Raw genomic sequence first — 21,770 nt, 5'->3', positions numbered from 1 at the left:
TGATGAACTGGCAGGCTTGGGGTCCCCAGCTCCACCTCAATGCCTATCCCCAAGTCTCCATCACCAGAGCCTACTTTGAACCTTTTTAAGATTTCATTTGGGCTGGGTGCGGTGGCTCACACCTGTAATCCTAGCCACTCGGGAGGCAGAGGCAGGAGAATCGCTTGAACCAGGGAGGCAGAGGTTGCAGTGAGCCGAGAATGTGCCACTGCACTCCAGCCTGGGCGACAGAGTGAGACTTTATCTCAAATGAAAAAAAAAAAAAAAAAAAAGATTTCATTTGAAAAAGGCATTCTTCCCCTAAAAACAAAATTCAAAATTTACTCTCATGATGTAGATAAGAACACCAAGGCTTTACCCTCTAACTCTAGGGTGGAACCTTATTAGCTGACACCAATAGACTGTGTCCCCTACCTCTGACCACAGCAATTGGTTCTGTGATGGGGACCGCACTCAGTTGAGGCCAGGAAAGCAAACAGATGTTGGCTGAAACTACTGAGAAAAGTCATCTCTCTTCAGCTGACTCTGATCTTTCTTTTAAATCTTTCCCTTAACCCTCCCCCACAAATCTTTGCTAAAAATCTTTTCTAATTGATTGATCACAGATTTTTTTGCATCAGTTTTGTTTTTTTACATATAGCATCAGAGTATCATTTACGCTTTTTATTTAATTTTTTAATTTTTAAAATTTATATTTATTCATTTTGGGGGGGGAGGTGGGGGGAGGGGCAAGAGCTCCCTCTGTCATTCAGGCTGGAGTGCAGTGAGTGGAATGATCTTAGCTCCCTGCAGCCTCCAGCTCCTGGGCTCAAGCAATCCCCCTGCCTCAGCCTCCCCGGTAGCTAGGACTATAGACATGTGCCGCCATGCCTAGCTAATTCTTTCAATTTAATTTTTTGTAGAGATGGGGGTCTTGCTACATCTTCAGGTTGATGTCAGACTCCTGCACTCCGGCAATACACCCATCTCCACACCTCAGCTTCCCAAAGTGCTAGGATTACAGGCCTGAGTCATCCCACCTGGCCAAAATATTATTTGTCTTGAGGTGTTTTTGGCAGCTCTCCTCTCAAATTTTGCATCTCAGACAAGTGCCTCAATCCCCTAGGCTTAGTCCCTGCCCTGTGGGGATGTGGAGCCTACAGTTGCCACACCTTTTTTTTTTTTTTTCACTTTGAGTAGACACTTTGGAGTTGATATGGAACCACCACATAGAGCTTTCAGAGGAAGTCGTCATTACAGAAGACCAAGAGAAACCAGGTCCTAGTTATTTGAGCTACTGGATCAAGCCTTGCCTGAAGCTGCCATACAACTTGACAATTTACAAGAATTGGTGAATTCTCTTTACTCTGTAAGCCAACTTGAATTGTTTTATTTGATCTATAACCAAACTAATGCAAACTGACACAATGGCCAGTTACACGGGGTTAGCCCTTGAATGTAGTGTTGCTTTCAGCCTGTGGTCAATTAAACAGAGCCAATATATCCTTGATGGCTATAGTCAACTTTCAACAGTTTTCACTGTAGAGTAAAATTTTATTCTATTATTTTTTAGGGCCCTTTTATGCACCAGGCACTGTGATAAACACTCCATATATATTTTATGAAATATTGAACTCCCATCAAAAAATATATATATCAACTGGGCCAAGCACAGTGGCTCATGCCTGTAATCCTAACACTTTAGGAGGTGGAGGTGGGCTCATGGCTTGAGCTCAGGAGTTACAGACCAGCCTGGACACCATGGGGAAACCCTGCCTCTACAAACAAACAAACAAACAAACAAACAAAAATTAACCAGGTATGGTGGTGCACACCTGTGGTCCCAGCTACTTGGGAGGCTGAGGTGAGAGAATCACCTGAACCCAGGAGGTTGAGGCTGTAGTAAGCCACAATCACACTACTGCACTTCAGCCTGGGGATTGGAGTTACACCCTGTATCAAGAAAGAGAAAAAAAGATGTCAGCTAGTAGTATCATTACCCACATTTTAGAGGAAGGGAAATGAATGAAGAAAGAAAAGAACAACATGTACAAGGTCACTTGAGCAGTTACAGAGCAGGAATTCACAGCCAAAATTGTCTGAACCAAAAACAAAGTCTGTGTTCTTAGTGACTCACACAATCTGGTCTCAAGATTTTAGCTATAGACCAGGTGCAGTGGCTCACACCTGTAATCCCAGCACTTTGGAAGGCCGAGGTGGGCGGATCACTTGAGGTCAGAAGTTCAAGACCAGCCTGGCCTACATGGTGAAACCCCATTCCTACTAAAAATACAAAAATTAGCTGGGCATGGAGACATGCACCTGTAATCTCAGTTACTTGGGAGGCTGAGGCAGGACAATCACTTGAACCTGGGAGGTGGAGGCTGCAGTGAGCTGAGATCACACCACTGCACTCCAGCCTGGGTGACAAAGTGAGACTCCATCTCAAAAGAAAAGAAAGGCTGGGCGCAGTGGCTCACACCTGTAATCCCAGAACTTTGGGAGGCCGAGGTGGGTAGATCACGAGGTCAGGAGATCGAGACCATCCTGGCTAACACGGTGAAACCCCGTCTGTACTCAAAATACAAAAAAATTGGCTGGGTGTGGTGGCAGGAGCCTGTAGTCCCAGCTACTCGGGAGGCCGAGGCAGGAGAATGGCGTGAACCCGGAAGGCAGAGCTTGCAGTGAGCCGAGATGGTGCCACTGCACTCCACCCTGGGCAACAGAGCAAGACTCCATCTCAGAAAAAAAAAAGAAAAGAAAAGAAAAAGAAATTAGTTATCGATAGAAGAGAATACCTGCTATATGATAGATGCTCAATAGGTATCTGAGGAATGAATGAGTGAGTGAATGAATGAATGAAGTCTATTAATTAATTGAAAGGTGAAGTGTTAGGCATTTTGATATGCATTCATTTCATTTGCATTGACCTCTCTCTATAAATAGGGTGCAAAAACGCAGCCTCTTTAGGTTAAGTTTCAGTTAATACAGGTGTTTCTATTAAAGGACATGGTTCTCAGGGGTGCACATTACCAACATGGTTGAATACAAATTTTTGAAAAAAAAAACCAAAAAGACCACACAGATAGAATAATAGCTATCCATCTGAAAAAGTCCCATGGTAAATCAGGTCTCCTGACTTCAAAGGGCTTGGGAAGGAATCAAACCAGGTCAAGGACTTGAAAATGTTTTGCAAAATAGAAGGCAATCCACAACTGATTATTAGTATGCTTTTAGATTTATTGTCTTCATTCAAAGACTTACCATACAAAAAGCCTACGTTGAATGCTAAATTTCTTTTCCTCTAAGACCTGCAGCGATCGCTTGATGAGTATGTCTGTAAGACAAAATCAATACGATGTTAAGCCATAAATTTATCCGACAAAGGTAAATATCACAGTACAGAGTTCTAGGTTTTTAGCATTCTTACCCAAAGCAATAAATAAACAGACTCCTCCCAAAGTAAAGATGGAAATGTCATTATTCAGTCTCTTCATGTTAGATTTGCCCAGAAATTGAAATATTGTTAGCAAACACAGATTTAAATTTTGTGCTCCAATGAATTGGTAGATCTCTTAGTTTATTGTTTTGATTTCTCTACATTCTACCACAGGGAAATTATGCAGAATCTTAGAGTACATGAAAAGAATACTGATAATTATGGAATTTGCTGCTTAGCTTCAAGATAATTTCAGGAAACTCTTCTGACCTATTGGCATGGTGGCCCGTGTGTGGTTGTATAGCCGCTGTTCTTAAGACCTGTGATCTGGTGGATGTTCTCAGTGTGTCTGAAACTCTGCAATGCCAAGCTAATTATTCAATTCAGCAAACAAAGTCAGCCCAGACAGTTTAGCCTACGGGGCTGGTTGTTTAACAGATTTAAGTCATCCTATAGTCCAAGACTGGGGGTCACAACACAGTCTGCTCCCAATCCCACTGGCAGGACCAAAGTGCCTGGAAAGCTTCATCAAATGGAAACCCCAGGGGTCCACCCCAGATCTGTAGGATAAGGATAGGAATCAGGGCATCTCTATTTAAATAAGCCCTTCAGGTGCCTCTCTTGCACGGCCAGGTGAAGAAAACACTTCTATGTTCATAACAGCACAGAATCCGGTAGGGACCAAGATGATTCCGTCCTTTGTTTTGTCCGCATGATGCTCTACGTAACTGCTTTCATTTTATATTTTGTTTATTTTTTACAAAACCCGTCGGACCCCCTGGCTGCTATAATGCCACAGAGCGACAGGCTCAGAGGCTTTGCTTCAATCTGGAAAAACGAGCATGCTTAGGATCTGAGAGAATTGTATGTATCACAGAGTCTTAGAGCGTGTCTGTTTCAGGCAGCTCCTCTGCACTCCCTGTAGTTCTTCCCCACTGAGGTTCAAAGTTGTCTCTCTGTTAAAAATAATAACCCTTCAATTTTAGGAAGACAGTAAATCTCTCAGTGAAAGGTTAAACACCTCTTTCCACCTGACCATCCAGACCAAAAAAAAAAAAAAAAAACTAATGGAGGGCAATGGAAAAGTATACAGTTCTATAAAAATAGAACTACCGTTTGATCCAGCAATCTCACTACTGGGTATCTACCCAGAGGAAAAGAAGTCATTATACAAAAAAAGATATTTGCACACGCATGTTTATAGCCGCACAATTCGCAGCTGCAAAAATGTGGAACCAGCCCAAATGCCCATCAATCAACAAGTGGATAAAGAAACTGATACATATATATATATGTATAATATACATATGTATGTATATTATATGTATTATAATATGTATGTATTATAATGTATTATATGTATGTATAATAATATATGTGTATGTATGATATATATGTATAAATGATGGAATATTACTCAGTCATTAAAAGGAATGAGTTAATAACATTCACAGCAACTTGGACAGAATTGGATACTATTATTCTAATGGGAATAACTCAGAAATGGAAAATCAAATATTGTATGTTCTCACTCATACGTGGGAGCTAAGCTATGAGGATGCAAAGGCATAAGAATGATACAATGGACTTTGGGGACTTTTAAGGAAAGGGTAAGAAGGGGGTGAGGGATAAAAGACTACAAATTGGGTGCAGTGTATACTGTTCAGGTGATGAGCGCACCAAAACCTCACAAATCACCACTGAAGAACTTACTCATGTAACTAAATACCACCTGTTTCTCAATAACCTATGGAAATAATTAAAAAAAAAAAAAAAAAAAAAAAAGAACGTGCACACTCTTTTAATCCTGCACTTACTAGCTGGTAGATTTTGGGCCCATGATGAAAATTAAATAAAATAATCCACATAAAATATATGCACTAGATAAACAGTAGCTATTATGATCATCAGTATTACTAAGTGATGTTTTCTGGGACTCTGAACACTCTTCATGTGGTCGGATCTACCATTTTCTTACAGCAAGTGTGAATATACCTTCAGATATGATTTGGCCAGAGAAGAGCTAAATTAACATATTATGTGGGGTTTTTTAAATTTATTTTTGTTTTTCTTTATTTTATTTTTGTTTAAGATTGTGGAGGTTGGCCGGGCGCCATGGCTCACGCCTGTAACCCCAGCACTTTGGGAGGCCGAGGCAGTCAAATCACAAGGTCAGGAGATCGAGACCATCCTGGCCAACATGGCGAAACCCCATCTCTACTAAAAATACAAAAAATTAGCCAGGTGTGGTGGCGCACGCCTGTAATCCCAGCTAGGTGGGAGTCTGAGGCAGGAGAATCACTTGAACCTGGGAGGTGGAGGTTGCAGTGAGCCGAGATCATGCCATTGCACTCCAACCTGGGCAACAGAGCAAGACTCTATCTAAAAAAAAGAAAAAAAAAATTGGGGAGGTCATACTCTCAAAAGTATACTACTTTTCTCTAGTAAAGCAACACCTGGAATTTTGAGATTATTTCTAGACACCCCACTTCATGTATGTATGTATGAGTTTATTTATTTATTTTTGAGAAAGGGTCTCACTCTGTGGCCCAGACTGGAGGACTGCAGTGGCACAATCAAGACTCCCTACAGCCTTGACCTCCCAGGCTCAAGGGACCCTCCTGCCTCAGTCCCCAAGTAGCTGGGACTGCAGGTATATATCACCACGCCTGGCTAATTTTTGTAGTTTTTTTTTTTTTTTTTTTTTGTAGCAATGGGTTTTTCTCCATGTTGCCCAGGCTGCTCTAGAACTCCTAGACTCAAGCAATTCACCTGACCTCGGCCTCCCGAAGTGTTGGGATTACAGGCGTGAGCCACCATGCCTGGCCAACACCCTACTTGAAGAAGAATGCAAGGAACCTTCGAGAAAAGTGAGCAGGGAAGTTCTGAAAACCAACACAATATCATATGAGAAATTGTTTTAGAATCTGGGGTTCTCATGGTTCTTATGGCCGAATGGGGTCGCTCATGTGCATAATCCCAGAATTTTGGGAGACTGAGGCAGAAGGATCATTTGAAGTCAGGAGTTGGAGACCAGCCTGCAGTGTTTCTACAAAAAAGGAAAAAAAGAAAAGAAAGAAACAGGCATTCTCAGCTAGGAAAAGAAAAGTCATAGGCGAAGGTAAGACAGTGGTCTTCAGATATCTGAACAGCTGTTGCACTGATGTAGAATATGACTTACGGAGATGGCCTCAAGTAACGTAATTAGAACAAAGGCACTGGAGATGAACTATAAGATCTCCCAGCACTAATGATCTAAGGTGATTGGAGTCCAGGACTTTCCTGAACTGAGCACTCTGCTTCTACTCAGACTGACAAGAAATGTGTGTTAATTTTTAAACAGTCATAGTACAGTGCTGTTCTTTCTGAATATTCAAATGTGGCTCGGACTCTTGCTGGAAATGGGTAGCCTGCAAATTGGAGAGGAACTGCTGTAATTCACGTGAGAAAAACAACCCCAAAGAAAACGACACACGAGTAGCAACAAGCCGGCTGCCTCAGTAAATTATTTAAAGGGGTCTAAAAAGCACCATTTTCAGGCATCAGGCTCCGCACAGTCTGCTGAGAGCTTTTACCCTGCATATCATGATTATCAGTAAGATGCAGGGGCGATCCACACACAAATGGCCCCGGATGCTCCACAAACCCCTGGTCCACAAACTGAAATCCAGTCCAGGGCAAAGCAGGGATTTTCCTTACTCCAAAAAGCAGACATGCCGGGCGCAGTGGCTCATGCCGTAATCCCAGCAAGATGGGAGGCTGAGGCAGGAGGATCCCTGGAGGCTGGGAGTTCAAGACTGGACCAGGAGCCCAGGTTTGACTGGCTTTTTGGCCACCATTGCCTAATAGCACTCCTTCAGACATTTGGCTGCCTCAGGAGGAGGAGAAGCAGGTTGGAGTTTCAGTGCCACCTCTGGCACTTTTACCCAGACCAGCCTGGGCAACATAGTGAGACACCATCTTTACAAAAAAAAAAAAGAAAAATACAAAAAGCAGACAACTGTTTAACTAACAGCAACTCAACTTTTTATTAAACTTGATTTTCGTGATGCATGATGCAGTAGATTGGGAACCCTGAAATCTCTAAGCTTATTCCATAGATATAAAACAATTTGTGTTTTGCTTGGTACTAATGCCACTGCATTAAAACACAGCTTTTCTGAGGAAAGCAAAGTCTAACAAAATATTTTTTATCTCATACTCCAAAAATAAACAAGTGGGTTCATGTATTTACAAGGAATGTAAAAGAATTTACACATAAATTTATGACTCTGTGACTGATTTTTCTTTTTCTTTTTTTTTTTTTTTGAGACGGAGTCTCACTCACTCTGTCACCCAGGCTGGAGTGCAATGGCGCGATCTTGACTCACTGCAACCAATGCCTCCTGGGTTCAAGCAATTCTCCTGCCTCAATCACCCAAGTAGCTGGGATTAAAGGTGCATGCCACCACGCCCGACCAATTTTTCTGTTTTTAGGAGAGATGGAGTTTTGCCATGTTGTCCAACGGAGTCGGGAACTCCTGACCTCAAATGATTCTGCCCATCCCGGCCTCCTAAAGTGCTGGGATTACAGGCGTGAGTCACTGCACCTGGCCTCATTTCATTTATTTTCTAATCGCAAACCATTTGGGGGAGTGCCCTTTTTCTGGAGGAAAATAGTGGGCCGCAGAGGCGTTACACTCCTTGCCTGAATCACGCAATAAAAGTGGCAGAGGTGGCACTGAAACTCCAACCTGCTTCCCCTCCTCCTGAGGCAGCCAAATATCTAAAGGAGTGCTATTAGGCAGTAGTGGCCAAAATGCCAATCAAACCTGGGCCAAACCAAGGCAACAGAATAAACTCGAGGAAGGTAGCACGTTAAGAACCAGGCTGGACATGGTGGCCCACACCTGTAATCTCAATGCTTTGGGAGGCTGAGGCTGGAGGTTCACTTGAGGCCAGGAGTTTGAGACCAGCCTAGGCAACATAATGAGACCCAATCTCTACAAAAATAAAACGATTAGCCAGGTGTAGTATCACTCACCTGAAATTCCAACTACTTGGGAAACTGAAGTGGGAGGATCCCTTGAGGCCAGGAGTTGGAAACCGCAGTGAGCTATGATCGTGCCACTGCACTTCAGCCCGGGCAACAGAGTGAGACCTTGTCTCCATAGGAAAGAAAAAAAGAGCTAAGATTAGATGGAATAGTGCCAATACTGAAAACACCAAAATTAAGGCGTAAGCTGTGATAAAGGCTGTTTGGAAAATCAGTGATGCTCCAGGTACTAATCAGAGCATTAATCTTGGCATTTGCAGAGTTAACCTTGGTTTCCCAATCTTGTGCATAACCTGGAAGGTCCACAGCAAGGTCACCAATTAGACCCCCACACAGAGGGGTAGCCCCACCAGTTTGCACAACTCCTAGGAGCATGATTGACATAGACTGCAGTATGGGTAGTACCTTCCCGAGTCATATGGTGCGATAGACCTGTAGGAGTGGTTGGCATATTAACAGATGCCATAGTTAATGAACAGACTAGCTCACTTCCTAGCGTCTGTATCTCAATGTGGACTTGTTGCTTTCTCTATTTAATCCAAATATGCCACGGTGCTTGCAATGTATGAGGTATCTCATATCTTTTTTTTTTGCTTTTGAGATTGGATCTTGCTCCATTGCCCAGGCAAGAGTACAGTGCCGCGACCATGGCTCACTGTGCCCTTGACCTCCTGGGCTCAAGCAATCCTCCCACCTCAGCCTCCCAGAGAGTACCTGGGACTACAGGCACACACCACCATGCCCAGTTAGTTTGTTAAATTTTTTGTAGAGATGAGGTTTCCATGTGTTGCCCAGGCTGGTCTCAAACTACTGAGCTCAAGCAATTCCCCGACTTCAACCTCCAAAAGCACAGGCATGAGCCACCACGCTGGGCCCTCGTGTCTTTCCAGGGGGAAAAAAAAAAAGACCCCATTTACAATTGCAAATATGAATAATAGGAATAAAAAGAAAGTGAAGTGTTAGATAAATCCAAGGGTAAAATATCAAATTTGGTAATTGCTTGAAGCCACCAAATACTCCATAAGGAATCAAGGGAGAGTAATTTCCGAAACTGTTCAATGAGTGTTTCAGCAAGAATTTATTTTAATTGCTTCATAAATTGCTTTAATCCTATATTTAGGGAATCATTCGGGGCCTGAAAGGGTCACTTAAAATTTTCACTTATGCTTAACTAAATTTTATGGAGAAAATTACATGTTTTAATAGTATTCACAGAATTGTGGGCCTGCAAAGGTCTCAAGATTTGTCCTTCTAAAATAGCAAAGGTCTGTGACTCAGTATCATTTAATTTTCGCAAGAGCCCCATGAAGGAACTATAATTATTCTCACATTACAGACGAGGCAGCTGACCCTCCAGGAGTTGGAATTATTTGCCAAGTAAGCAATTCGAAGGAAAGATCCTGCCTTCTTCACCTTTCCATTCCTGGGGTCTGGCAGAGGACAGATATCCCAGATGCTACTTCAGGGCTTCTCAAAGTCTGCTCTCTGGCTGGGTGTTGTGGTTCACGCCTAGAATTTCAGGTCTTTGGGAGGCTGAGGCAGGAGGATTGCTTGAGCCCAGGAGTTTGAGACCAGCCTGGGCAATGTAGCCAGACCTTATCTCTAAAAAAATATATATATATATTTTTTTTAATTGTTGTCCCCTGACTAGCCGCATCACCATTACCTGGGAACTTACTAGAAAGGCAAATTCTCGGGCTCACTCCAGACCTCCTGATTCAGACATTCTGGGTACAAGAGGACGTATTTGGTTTTTTTTTTTCTTTTTCTTTTTCTTTTCCTTTTTTTTTTTTTTTTTTTTTTTTGAGATGGAGTCTCACTCTGTCACCCAGGCTGGAGTGCAGTGGCACAATCTCTGCTCACTGCAACCTCAACCTGCCTCAGCCTCCTGAGTAGCTGGGACTACAGGTGCCCACCACCACACCTGGCTAATTTTCATATTTTCAGTAGACACATGGTTTGTCTCTACTGTTGACCAGGCTGGGCTTGAACTCCTGACCTCAGATGATCTGCTTGCCTCCGTCTCCCAAAGTGCTGGGATTGCAGGTGTGAGCCACTGTGCTCAGCCTTGTTTTTTCTTGTTGTTGTTGTTGTTGTTTTAAACAGAGTCTCGCTCTGTTGCACAGCCTGAAGGGCAGTAGTGCAATCGTACCTCACTACAACCTCAAACTCCCAGGCTCAAGTGATTTCTCAGCCTCCCTGAGTAGCTGGGACTACAGGTGTGCACCACCACACCTAGCTAATTTATTGTATTTTATTTTTTGTAGAGCTAGGGTCTCACTAGATTGCCCAGGCTGGTTTCAAACTCCTGGCCTCATTGGCTAGCCATAAGTAGAAAGCTGAAACTGGATCCTTTCCTTACTCCTTATACGAAAATTAATTCAAGATGGATTAGAGACTTAAATGTTAGACCTAATACCATAAAAATCCTAGAGGAAAACCTAGGTAGTACCATTCAGGACATAGGCATGGGCAAAGACTTCATGTCTAAAACACCAAAAGCAACGGCAGCAAAAGCCAAAACTGACAAATGGGATCTCATTAAACTAAAGAGCTTCTGCACAGCAAAAGAAACTACCATCAGAGTGAACAGGCAACCTACAGAATGGGAGAAAATTTTTGCAATCTACTCATCTAACAAAGGGCTAATATCCAGAACCTACAAAGAACTCAAACAAATTTACAAGAAAAAAACAAACAACCCCATCAAAAAGTGGGCAAAGGATATGAACAGACATTTCTCAAAAGAAGACATTCATACAGCCAACAGACACATGAAAAAATGCTCATCATCACTGGCCATCAGAGAAATGCAAATCAAAACCACAATGAGATACCATCTCACACCAGTTAGAATGGCGATCATTCAAAAGTCAGGAAACAACAGGTGCTGGAGAGGATGTGGAGAAATAGGAACACTTTTACACTGTTGGTGGGATTGTAAACTAGTTCAACCATTATGGAAAACAGCATGGCGATTCCTCAAGGATCTAGAACTAGATGTACCATATGACCCAGCCATCCCATTACTAGGTATATACCCAAAGGATTATAAATTATGCTGCTATAAAGACACATGCACACGTATGTTTATTGCAGCACTATTCACAATAGCAAAGACTTGGAATCAACCCAAATGTCCATCAGTGACAGATTGGATTAAGAAAATGTGGCACATATACACCATGGAATACTATGCAGTCATAAAAAAGGATGAGTTTGTGTCCTTTGTAGGGACATGGATGCAGCTGGAAACCATCATTCTTAGCAAACTATCACAAGAACAGAAAACCAAACACCACATGTTCTCACTCATAGGCGGGAACTGAACAATGAGATCACTTGGACTCGGGAAGGGGAACATCACACACCGGGGCCTATCATGGGGAGGGGGGAGGGGGGAGGGATTGCATTGGGAGTTATACCTGATGTAAATGACGAGTTGATGGGTGCAGCACACCAACATGGCACAAGTATACATATGTAGCAAACCTGTACGTTGTGCACATGTACCCTACAACTTGAAGTTTAATAATAATAAATAAATTAAAAAAAAAAAAAAAATCCTCCCATCTCAGCCTCCCAAGTAGCCAAGACTACAAATGCATGCTATCATAACTGACTAATTTTTTATTCTTTTGAGTTTTTTGTAAAGACAAGAGTCTTACTCTGTTGCACAGGCTGGTCTCTAACTCCTGGCCTCAAATGAACCTCCCATCTCAGCCTCTCAAAGCTCTGAGATTGCAGGTGTGAACCATCTCACCCAGTCAACAAGATATGTTTTAACAAGCCCTCCAGGAGACTGATGCATACAAAATTTAGTTTTAGTAATGCATACTAGATTTAATGGTGTACACTAAAGTATACAGGAACCCGTGTGTTAAATGAATGTTGAATGTAGATCATGAAAGTAGGAAGAGGTAGATTCAGGATTCTTGGAGCCCAGAAGCCAAAGTCAAAAGGAAGGTCTAGGAAAGTAACGTCCCAGCTATGGACTGACCTTTAATGGAGTCTCCTCATGGCTCAGTTTTTAAAGGAGCTGTTTGTCCTCAAGCCACTGTATGCCCGGATCTGTACACCTCTGAGTGCCACGCCATGCCTCTCTGTCAACAGTGTGTATGGAATCTTGGTCTCTCTCCTGCAATGAATATAATTAGTTAAGTTTCTATTTTGCTTCCTTCCTCCAAAACCCCTCATAGCAAGGGCCACCTGAGGAAAGAAAATTTCATCTTGCATAAAACCAGATTTATCTTCATTCTTTGCCCAACAATACAATGAAAGCCCAAATGATTTTTCCACATTTGGTAGCACTTAGAAGCTTTTCATCAGTGCAAGAATAAAGAGGAGAACTATTTTCCTCATTTCTGTTTACTGCAGTGATACAGCTGAAAGAAAACAATTTGAATCTATAAACCACTGAGATGTTTTTGATTTAAAACAAGCACCAAAGTCTCAGTCGTTTATCCAGAATCACAGCCTCCCTGAGATGAAAGGAGCCTAGGAGACCATCAAGTCGGTGCAACCTGATTTGCAAGGGTACTAGCTATCGTTTCTTTTAAAGAGTTATGTACATGGGTTTTTCGTTTGTTTGTTTGTTTGTTTTATTTTTGAGAAAGAGTCTCATTCTGTCACCCAGGCTGCAGTGGAGTGGTGCAATCATGGCTTACTGCAACCTCTGCCTCCCAGGTTCAAGCCATTCTCTTGCCTTAGCCTCCCGAGCCGCTGGAATTACAGGTGTGCACCACCACACCTGGCTAATTTTTTGTATTTTTAATAGTAGACAGGGTTACACAATGTTGGCCAGACTGGTCTCAAAACTCCTGACCTCAGGTGATCTGCCTGCCTCGGCCTCCCAAAGTGCTGGGATTACAGGCATGAGCCACTGTGCCAGGCCTGTTTGTTTGTTTGTGTTTGTTTGTTTGTTTTGAGACAGAGTCTCACTTTGTTGCCCAGGCTGGAGTGCAGTGGTACCATTTCAGCTCACTGCAACCTCCACCTCCCAGGTTCAAGCAATTCTCCTGCATCAGCCTCCCAAGTAGCTGAGATTACAGGTGTGTGCCACTATGCCAAGCTAATTTTTGTATTTTTAGTAGAGACAGCATTTTGCCATGTTGGCCAGGATAGTCTCGAACTCCTGACCTCAAGTGATTTGCCCGTCTCAGACTCCCAAAGTGCTGGGATTACAGGCGTGAGTCACCACACTTGGCCTGTATGTGTTTTAATATGTATTAGGATAAGGTATTACTTTCATACCAAACCCAGGATTTCTTGTATATCACTGCTTAGGATAATGCTATAGTCATTTGTAAAAAACAAAAGTGAGGTGACTTCAGAAAAAGTAAGTAAATAAGCAACAGCCAGGTGTCACGCAGATATGACAAAAATCATGAAAGTGATACATGAAGATTGGTCATTAGCTATCACTACTGTCAGGGTGCTGGCAGGAAAGAGAATTCACTCTCTCCCTCCCCACTTCCAATGGTTCAAGTGAAGAGACTTCAATGAAGGCAATATTTAGGGAGTTGTGGGCAAGGATAAGAAAACCAAACAAGATGGTGCAGCACCCAAAGACTTGCTAAAGGAGGGAGCTGTTACTACTCCTAAGGCTGAAGGGGCAAAAGAAGGAAATAGTGTGAGCAGAAAGCTGTAGAAGAGAGGTGGCCTGGTAAGAACCCAGGCAGAGCACTGGGGAGAAGGAGCAGGGAAGAAATCGCTCAGCCTCTCCTCCTGCCCTCCCAGCTTCCACCTGTTCTTCCCATTGGCCAAACCTAAGCAGAAAACAGAGACAAAGGAACCAGGCAAGCCCATTGATAGGAACGAGCCTCCAGCAGTGCACTGCTTACTGCCTTCCATTCTCCAAATCTAGCAGAAAGGTAGCTTGCAAGGGAGCCTGGGAAATGTAGTTTTCAAGGGCCAGTCCCTTGTTACCCAGACCAGAGCATGGGAAGGGTGGGAAGTAAACTGGAAAGCAAATAGTCAAAAGACCTTCACATTGCCCACTCTTGCTCATCCTTCAGTCTTCAGTGTACCTGTCACCTCCACAGGGAGGCCTTCCTCTGAAACTCTAGAGAAGTCATCCCAGTCCTCTATCACACCACCTCCTTGTTATTTTCCTGAATACTGTTTAACAGTGATAAATACATTTACTGTTGCCTTTTAAATTTTTCCCTGTGTCTCCCTGGCTGACACACTTCTCTATTGTAGAATACATACTCAATAAGTATTTATTGTAAGTAAAAGGAAGATAAAAAAGGAACAGGTACAAAAATGCATCTGAGGACAAAAAGTTCAATAGAAAATTTTATGCTCAAAGTATAAAAAATTCATCAAAGCATGATGCCACAGAGAATGAAAGACAAAAGCTAGCATTTTTGTTTTTTCCCATCTCAAGCCCAGTGAGGAGGATTTTGAACTATCCAATCTAAAGCTGCATCCAAATTCTGGTATTATTCTAAGGAAGGCAGTGAACAGTCTGAACACCTAAAAGTCCATGTTTCCACACACACAAAAAAAATATGAGAGAGTCGTTATTTTCCTCCACCTCCACTGCCAATATAAATTTTCTAAAAAATAAGAATTGAACTCAAGGAGATAGAGAGTAGAAGGATGACTGCCAGAGGTTGGGAAGGGTAGTGGGGAGGATGGGGGAAAGTAGGGATGGTTAATGGGCATAAAAATACAGATAGAATGAATAAGGTCTAGTATGTGATAGCACAACAGGTGACTACAGTCAACAATCATCTATTGTACATTTTAAAATAATCAAAGGAGCATCAGTGGAATGTTTGTAATACAAAGAAATGATAAATGCTTGAGATGATGGATACCCCATCTACCGTGATGTGATTATTAGACTCTGTATGCCTGTATCAAAATATCTCTTGTACCCTATAAATATGTATACACCTACTGTGTACTCATAACAAAGAAATATTAAAAATTAACAAAAAAGCATACTTTAAAAAACAAAATATGTACCCCAAGTTCTAGCCATTTGTCATCTGGTGTTTGAACATTCATCTTCTGGCTGGTTCTAGCACATGAAGGTTAGGTGCCACATTAGGGAGGTATCATCAGCAAGTACTTCATGTCCTAAGATCAAGGTCATTCTTGGCAGTATGTCCTGATTACGACTGAACAGCTGGAATGAGTAAGAGCTCACTTTTTTATTACTATTTCAAGCATTTTTGCATGACCTGAAAGCTATAATCAAAGGATAACTCCAGATGAATAAGCAAAATGTGTCCCTCATAGAGTTTAACGTAGTGTTATCCTATGTCCCAGCAATTCCACTCCTGGGTATATGCCCAAGAGAACTAAAAATGTTATGTCCACATAGAAATTTGTACACGAATGTTCATGACAGCCAAAAAGTGGAAATGGACACGAATGTCCATCAAACAATGAATAGATAAACAAAATGTGGTATATCTATACAATGGAATATTAGTCAGCCATAAAAAGGAATGAAATATTGGCATGTGCTACAACATAGATGAACCCTGAAAACATTATACTAAGTGAAAGAAGCCAGCCACAAAATGTTACATGTTATATAATTCCATTTCTATGAAAATGTAAATTGTACTTTTGATGATGAATTTTATGGTATGTGAATTATATTTCAACTTAAAAATCTTTAAGAAATAAACAACATGTATAACACATCTTTGGATTAATGCACTGAGCCAATTTCCATCATTCATAACATGATTTTTCATGATCTCCATCAATGAAGAGGATAGATGTTAACCTAGCAGTTCATAATATGGTCACTCAGTATACTGAGGCAAGGAACCCAAAGAGCTTATTATCATTTATTTGTAGTTCTTCTTGTAACAATGATTACTATGTATTGAGCAGAGACTATGATCCTGGGGCTGCTTTTTAAATCTCCCATGCTTAAAACACACTAAATTTTCACAAGAACTCTGATTAGCATGAGTATTGTTATCTCTATTTTGAAAATGAGGAAAAAATGACACAAGGAGGTTATACGTCCCAAATCATAGAGCCAGGACAGATCAAGGCGGAACAGAACCAGGTAAGTCTGGATCCAAGGTCTCTGCTTTTACCATCACACTGGACTGCCTTTCAATACAATATATGCTGCTACTATTATTATTCTACTAATGTTTTAAATTTGAAGAGTGCTTCACAGTTCACAGAATATTTTACCATAAATAAAGGAATACTTTATTGAATTCAATGTTGAAATAGCATCAAATTCAGATTCAACAGGCATTTATACACTCCCTAACTCATTTGAATGTTTTCCCTCACCTATAATTCCACATATACCACTCAAGACAATGAGTGTGCTCCACTGTTTTGAATAAAAGGAAGAATGGAAAAGGTGTTCATAGTAACACCCACTTCACTCCATCCTTTATTATTTTCAAAAATCTCCACATATATTATCATATTGGGTCTCTACAAAACTCACTGAAGTAGAAAAAAATAGAAACAATTATTCCTGTATTTCAGATGATCAAACCAAGGCTCCAAAAAGTTGAGACAGAACTTGAACGATGGTCTCCTGGCTTGTAATCTTCTACACAACGTGCCATCAGTTGGATCATTTGGGGGTGATATATTCAAAAGAATTGGGCCAAGTTGGCAAATGCTGGTTTTTGCGTGTGTGTGTGTGTGTTTTTAATCTCTATTGTAGAAGTCAGCATGACATTTTCCCCCATCTAGCAAGCACCAATGTCTATCAATAGCCTGCTTGAGTGCTAACTGTCATCATGTCCAGTGTTGAAGCAAAACATTGATGTGACTGGTTTTATGTACTATACACTCACAACCAAGGCGGGAAATGAAACCTGATTGTCCTGACACTCTTCTTTTTACTGGGGGAGTTGGAATGGCCATATTCATGGGGTGAATCACTGGACTGTCTCCCTTTATCCGGAAAACAGCACACTTAAGGCCAGTCACTCTGGGAGCTGCTCTCCTCCTCATTTGGAATTACAGGAAGGAAAGAGTTTTCAGATTTCTTGTGGGCAATCCCGTCTCAAAGATCATATTTCCCTTTGTGTTTTCACAGCCAGGAAATCCTTCCTCAAATCCAAGTAAATCCCTCTTTCTCTTCTCTAAGCCCTTGTCTTGTTCTGTTTTCTGTGAGCAGGGAGAACAGCTGGTTGTTTCCGGGAGAAGAAGTAACCCCTGAAAACGGCCCACTCCAGCAGGCTGTGGGATTCCACATATTTTAGCATCACACATCTGAGTGTTAATTACCTTAACGTGGCTCCCACATGGATGCTGATGGGTGCAAAGCCAAGCCGGCCAAGGTAAGCACTACTGGAAGAGAAAGCAGAAAGCAGGCTAAGGCCTCCCCCGGGGGTCCTAACCTCACAGCACAGATTCTCACACATGGCTCTTACCACTTCGCCCCCCACCCTAGTGCACTGCGCCCTCCCACTTCCCCATGCAGACACCCACGCAGGCACAGACACACAAACAGAAACCCTTGGGGTCTGCCCTTATCTCCACTTTCTCAGCTCTCCCCTGACCTATCGCACCCCACCCATGATCCATTTATTTTCTCTTGGGTGGTGGAATGTTCTGGCCTCCCTTAGTCCAAAACTAAAGCTTCTTGGTTACGACCACATTTCTTACTTATTCCCTTGCCCTTAGCCAGGGCTTCTCAGGACAGCTCTGCACAATAAATTCTTTCTCACGCAGTCCTTGGTATTTTTCCATGGTTTTGAATGACTGGGAGAAGCAGAGTCTGTATCACTCATTATTGATGAGAAGACCCAGCAAAGCTGGGGGAGTAAGAAACACAGAACAAGCCTTCCATGTAGGTTTGGTACACCATGACCAGGATGCAAAAGAAAGCCTGGAGAGCCAGCCTGGTCACTGTGGCTGTTTTCACAAAATCCGCCTTGAGTGGGAGGGCAATTATCTAGAGCTGGATCATAAATGTGATTACAGCTGGAGGTAAAAGAAGTAAAAGGAAATAAAAGAAAATCTCGGAGCTGACTTGTCATCAGCCTCTCACAGACCGACCCTCGGGCACAAGGATGTTGAACTGGCATTGGGTCACCAGATAGCACCAAATAGTTCTGTTGCATGTGTTAGCCAGGGCTGGATTCCCTATAGCATGTTGTTAAGAACTTGTGGCCAGGCACAGTGGCTCACGCCTGTAATCCCAGCTACATGTAATTTTCTCCATAAAATTTAGTGGATCACCTGAGGTCAGGAGTTCAAGACCAGCCTGACCAACATGGAGAAACCCTGTCTCTACTAAAAGTACAAAATTAGTTGGGTGTGGTGGCACATGCCTGTAATCCCAGCTACTCGGGAGGCTGAGGCGGGAGAATCACTTGAACCCAGGAGGCGGAGGTTGTGGTGAGCTGAGATTGTGCCATTGCACTCCAGCCAGGGCAATAAGAGCGAAAACTCCATCTCAGAAAGAAAGAAAGAAAGAAAGAAAGAAAGAAAGAAAGAAAGAAAGAAGGAAGAAAGGAAGGAAGGAAGGAAGGAAGGAAGGAAGGAAGGAAGGAAGGAAGGAAGGAAGGAAGGAAGGAGGGAAGGAAGGACGAACTTGTAGTACCAGTCAGGTGCAGTAGCTCACGCCTGTAATCATAATGCTTTGGGAGGCCTAGGCAGGATGATCTCTTGAGGCTAAGAGTTGGAGACCAGCTTGGGCAACATAGCAAGACCCTTTCTCACAAAAATAAAAATAAAATATTAGCTAGGTGTCGTGGTGCATGCCTGTCATCCCAGCTACTCAGAAGGCTGAGATATGGGAGGATCGCTGGACCCAGGAATTCGAGGCTGCTGGACCCAGGAATTCGAGGCTGCTGTGAGTTACAATTGTGCTACCGCACATCAGCCTGGACCACAGCACAAAACTCTGTCTCAACAAAATGTGATCATAATAATGTAAATATATAGTAAATATGTGAGCTAATTGTGTAATAAGTATAATGCTCTAATAGATAAAGACTGTAAGTACCAAAAGCTAGATCATTCAAAAAGCAGTCCAGTTAACCGGAGATAGTTCTGGGCTGTGGCTACTATTACCACTGGGGGGGCGAGGGTCTCTTGAGAACCTAAATTTATCCTGGTCCCCATGGTATTCTTGGATCCTTTGTGAATCTTTAAAAATCTCCACTCAGCTCCTTCTTCTGCAAATGAAACACCATTAATAGCACCAGTTCCGTCTCCAGGCCACGTCACCTGGTTCTTTGCACGCTCTCGATAAGGGGTCTAGAGCTAGAGACCCACAAAAAGGACTTCTAATAAGATTTCAGCCGTTGCGTAGAATAGAGGAGGCATCACCTTCCCATCTCGTACACACGAACTCTTAATGAACAGCGAATTCCCCAGTGGGCCACCAAAACCTTTCTGTATCACCAACTTGAGCAATTACTTACTGTTTCACAATTAAATTCACTCAGGAAAATAGAACCATTACTGTAAGGAGTAGCTAACCAGCAAAGGGTGAAACTGTGCTTTCAGCGATATGGAAGGCAATTCCCAATGATGTCAACAGAAAATTGCACATGAGTAACGGGGAGGCCAGATGCATCCCTGGGAGAGGCTCTGAAGTTTTACTGTCATAAAGGGAAATGGTAAAGTGCAGGAACAAAGCATGGCTGTGTAAAGCCATCATTTTCATGCAAACATGGACAGAGTTTCTGAATCAAGTTGACCAACACTAGACAGGTACAGCTTATTCCTCCATTCTTTTTAAATCAGTATATTAATAATTTGTGGGGAAATTTTTAAATATTAAAAATGAAGACTAAAGTTGAAATAAGGAATAAGAGCATTGTTTTCAGCTATCTAATAAAATGTCTAGTGTCTGGAATTAAAATCGAGCTGAGGGTGTCCTCCCACCCCCTCCTCCACACACGCACACGCTCTCAACATACCGTCAGAAAAGATTTCCATCATCAATTTCCATTCTGCCCACATTGGGAGGGAGAGAGAGAGTAGTCTCAGCTGCTCGGGAGGCTGAGGCAGGAGGATTGCTTGAGCCCAGGAGTTCGAGGCTGCAGTGAGCTATGATCACGCCACTGCACTCCAGCCTGGGCAACAGAATGAGAACCTGTCTCAAAACAAACAAGCAAAAAAACTTGCGGAATCCGAAAGTATCTTTTTATCTTCATCTTTATCCAAAATAAATAATCTTTTTGCAAAATGCTTCATTTTTCAGGGGTTTTTTTTTGTACATTGAGATTCTGTACATAAGAGACATGCAGTTAAATATGTTTTGAGTTAGTGAATACAGATCTTCAGCATGTTGAAAATCATGCAGAAAAATGCTTAAGGTCTAAAATGTGAAATCTACCATATGTTTATGTTAGAAGTTTCTTCTTTCTTTTTTTTTTTTTTTTTTTTTTTTTGAGATGGAGTCTCACTCTGCTGCCTAGGCTGGAGTACAGTGGCACAATCTCGGCTTACTACAAACTCCACCTCTTGGGTTCAAGCAATTCTCCTGTTTCAGCCTCCCAAGTAGCTGGTACTACAGGCACACACCACCACGCCCAGCTAATTTTTGTATTTTTGGTAGAGACAGGGTTTCACCATGTTGGACAGGCTGGTCTTGAACTCCTGACCTCAGGTGATCTGCCCGCCTCAGCCTCCCGAAGTGCTGGGAGCTGGCTGGTCTTGAGCTCCTGACCTCAGGTGATCTGCCCGCCTCTGCCTCCCAAAGTGCTGGGATTACAGGCATGAGCCACCACACCTGGCCTAGGTTACTGATAAGATGGAGAAGTAGCATATTGAAAGCAACAAGCACAGAGTACATCTTCAGAGTGTTGTCACTTCTTCAACAAGGAGGTAAAAGAAAATCTCAGAGCTGGCCTCGTCATCAGCCTCTCACAGACAGACCCTCAGGCACGAGGGCATTGAATTGGCATTGGATCACCAGATAGCACCAAACAGTTCTGTTGCACGTGCTGTCCAGGGCTGGATTCCCTATAGCACATTGTTAAGAACTTATAGTCCCTGCTGGGCATGGTCACTCACACCTATAATCCCTATGCTTTGGGAGGCTGAGGTGGGAGGACTGCAGAAGTTTGAGACTAGCCTGGGCAATATCGCAAGACCCCATCTTTACAAGAAATTTAAAAAATTAGCCAGGTGTGTTGGCATGTGCCTGTAGGCTTAGCTACTTGGGAGGCTAAGGTGGGAGGATCACTTAAGCCCCCAAGTTGGAGGCTGCAGTGAGCTATGATCACAGCACTGCACTCCAACTTGGGCAGCAGAGCAAGATGCTATCTCAAAAAACAAACAACAAGAACCTTGCAGTATCCAAAACGTATAAAAGTGATCACTTCTATGTCAAAACAATTCCTC

The sequence above is a fragment of the Chlorocebus sabaeus genome, chromosome 28 (genome assembly GCF_047675955.1).
Source record: "Chlorocebus sabaeus isolate Y175 chromosome 28, mChlSab1.0.hap1, whole genome shotgun sequence".
NCBI lineage: Eukaryota > Metazoa > Chordata > Mammalia > Primates > Cercopithecidae > Chlorocebus > Chlorocebus sabaeus.
The sequence above is the reverse complement of the archived record's forward strand: the minus strand, read 5'-3'. Positions refer to the sequence as shown.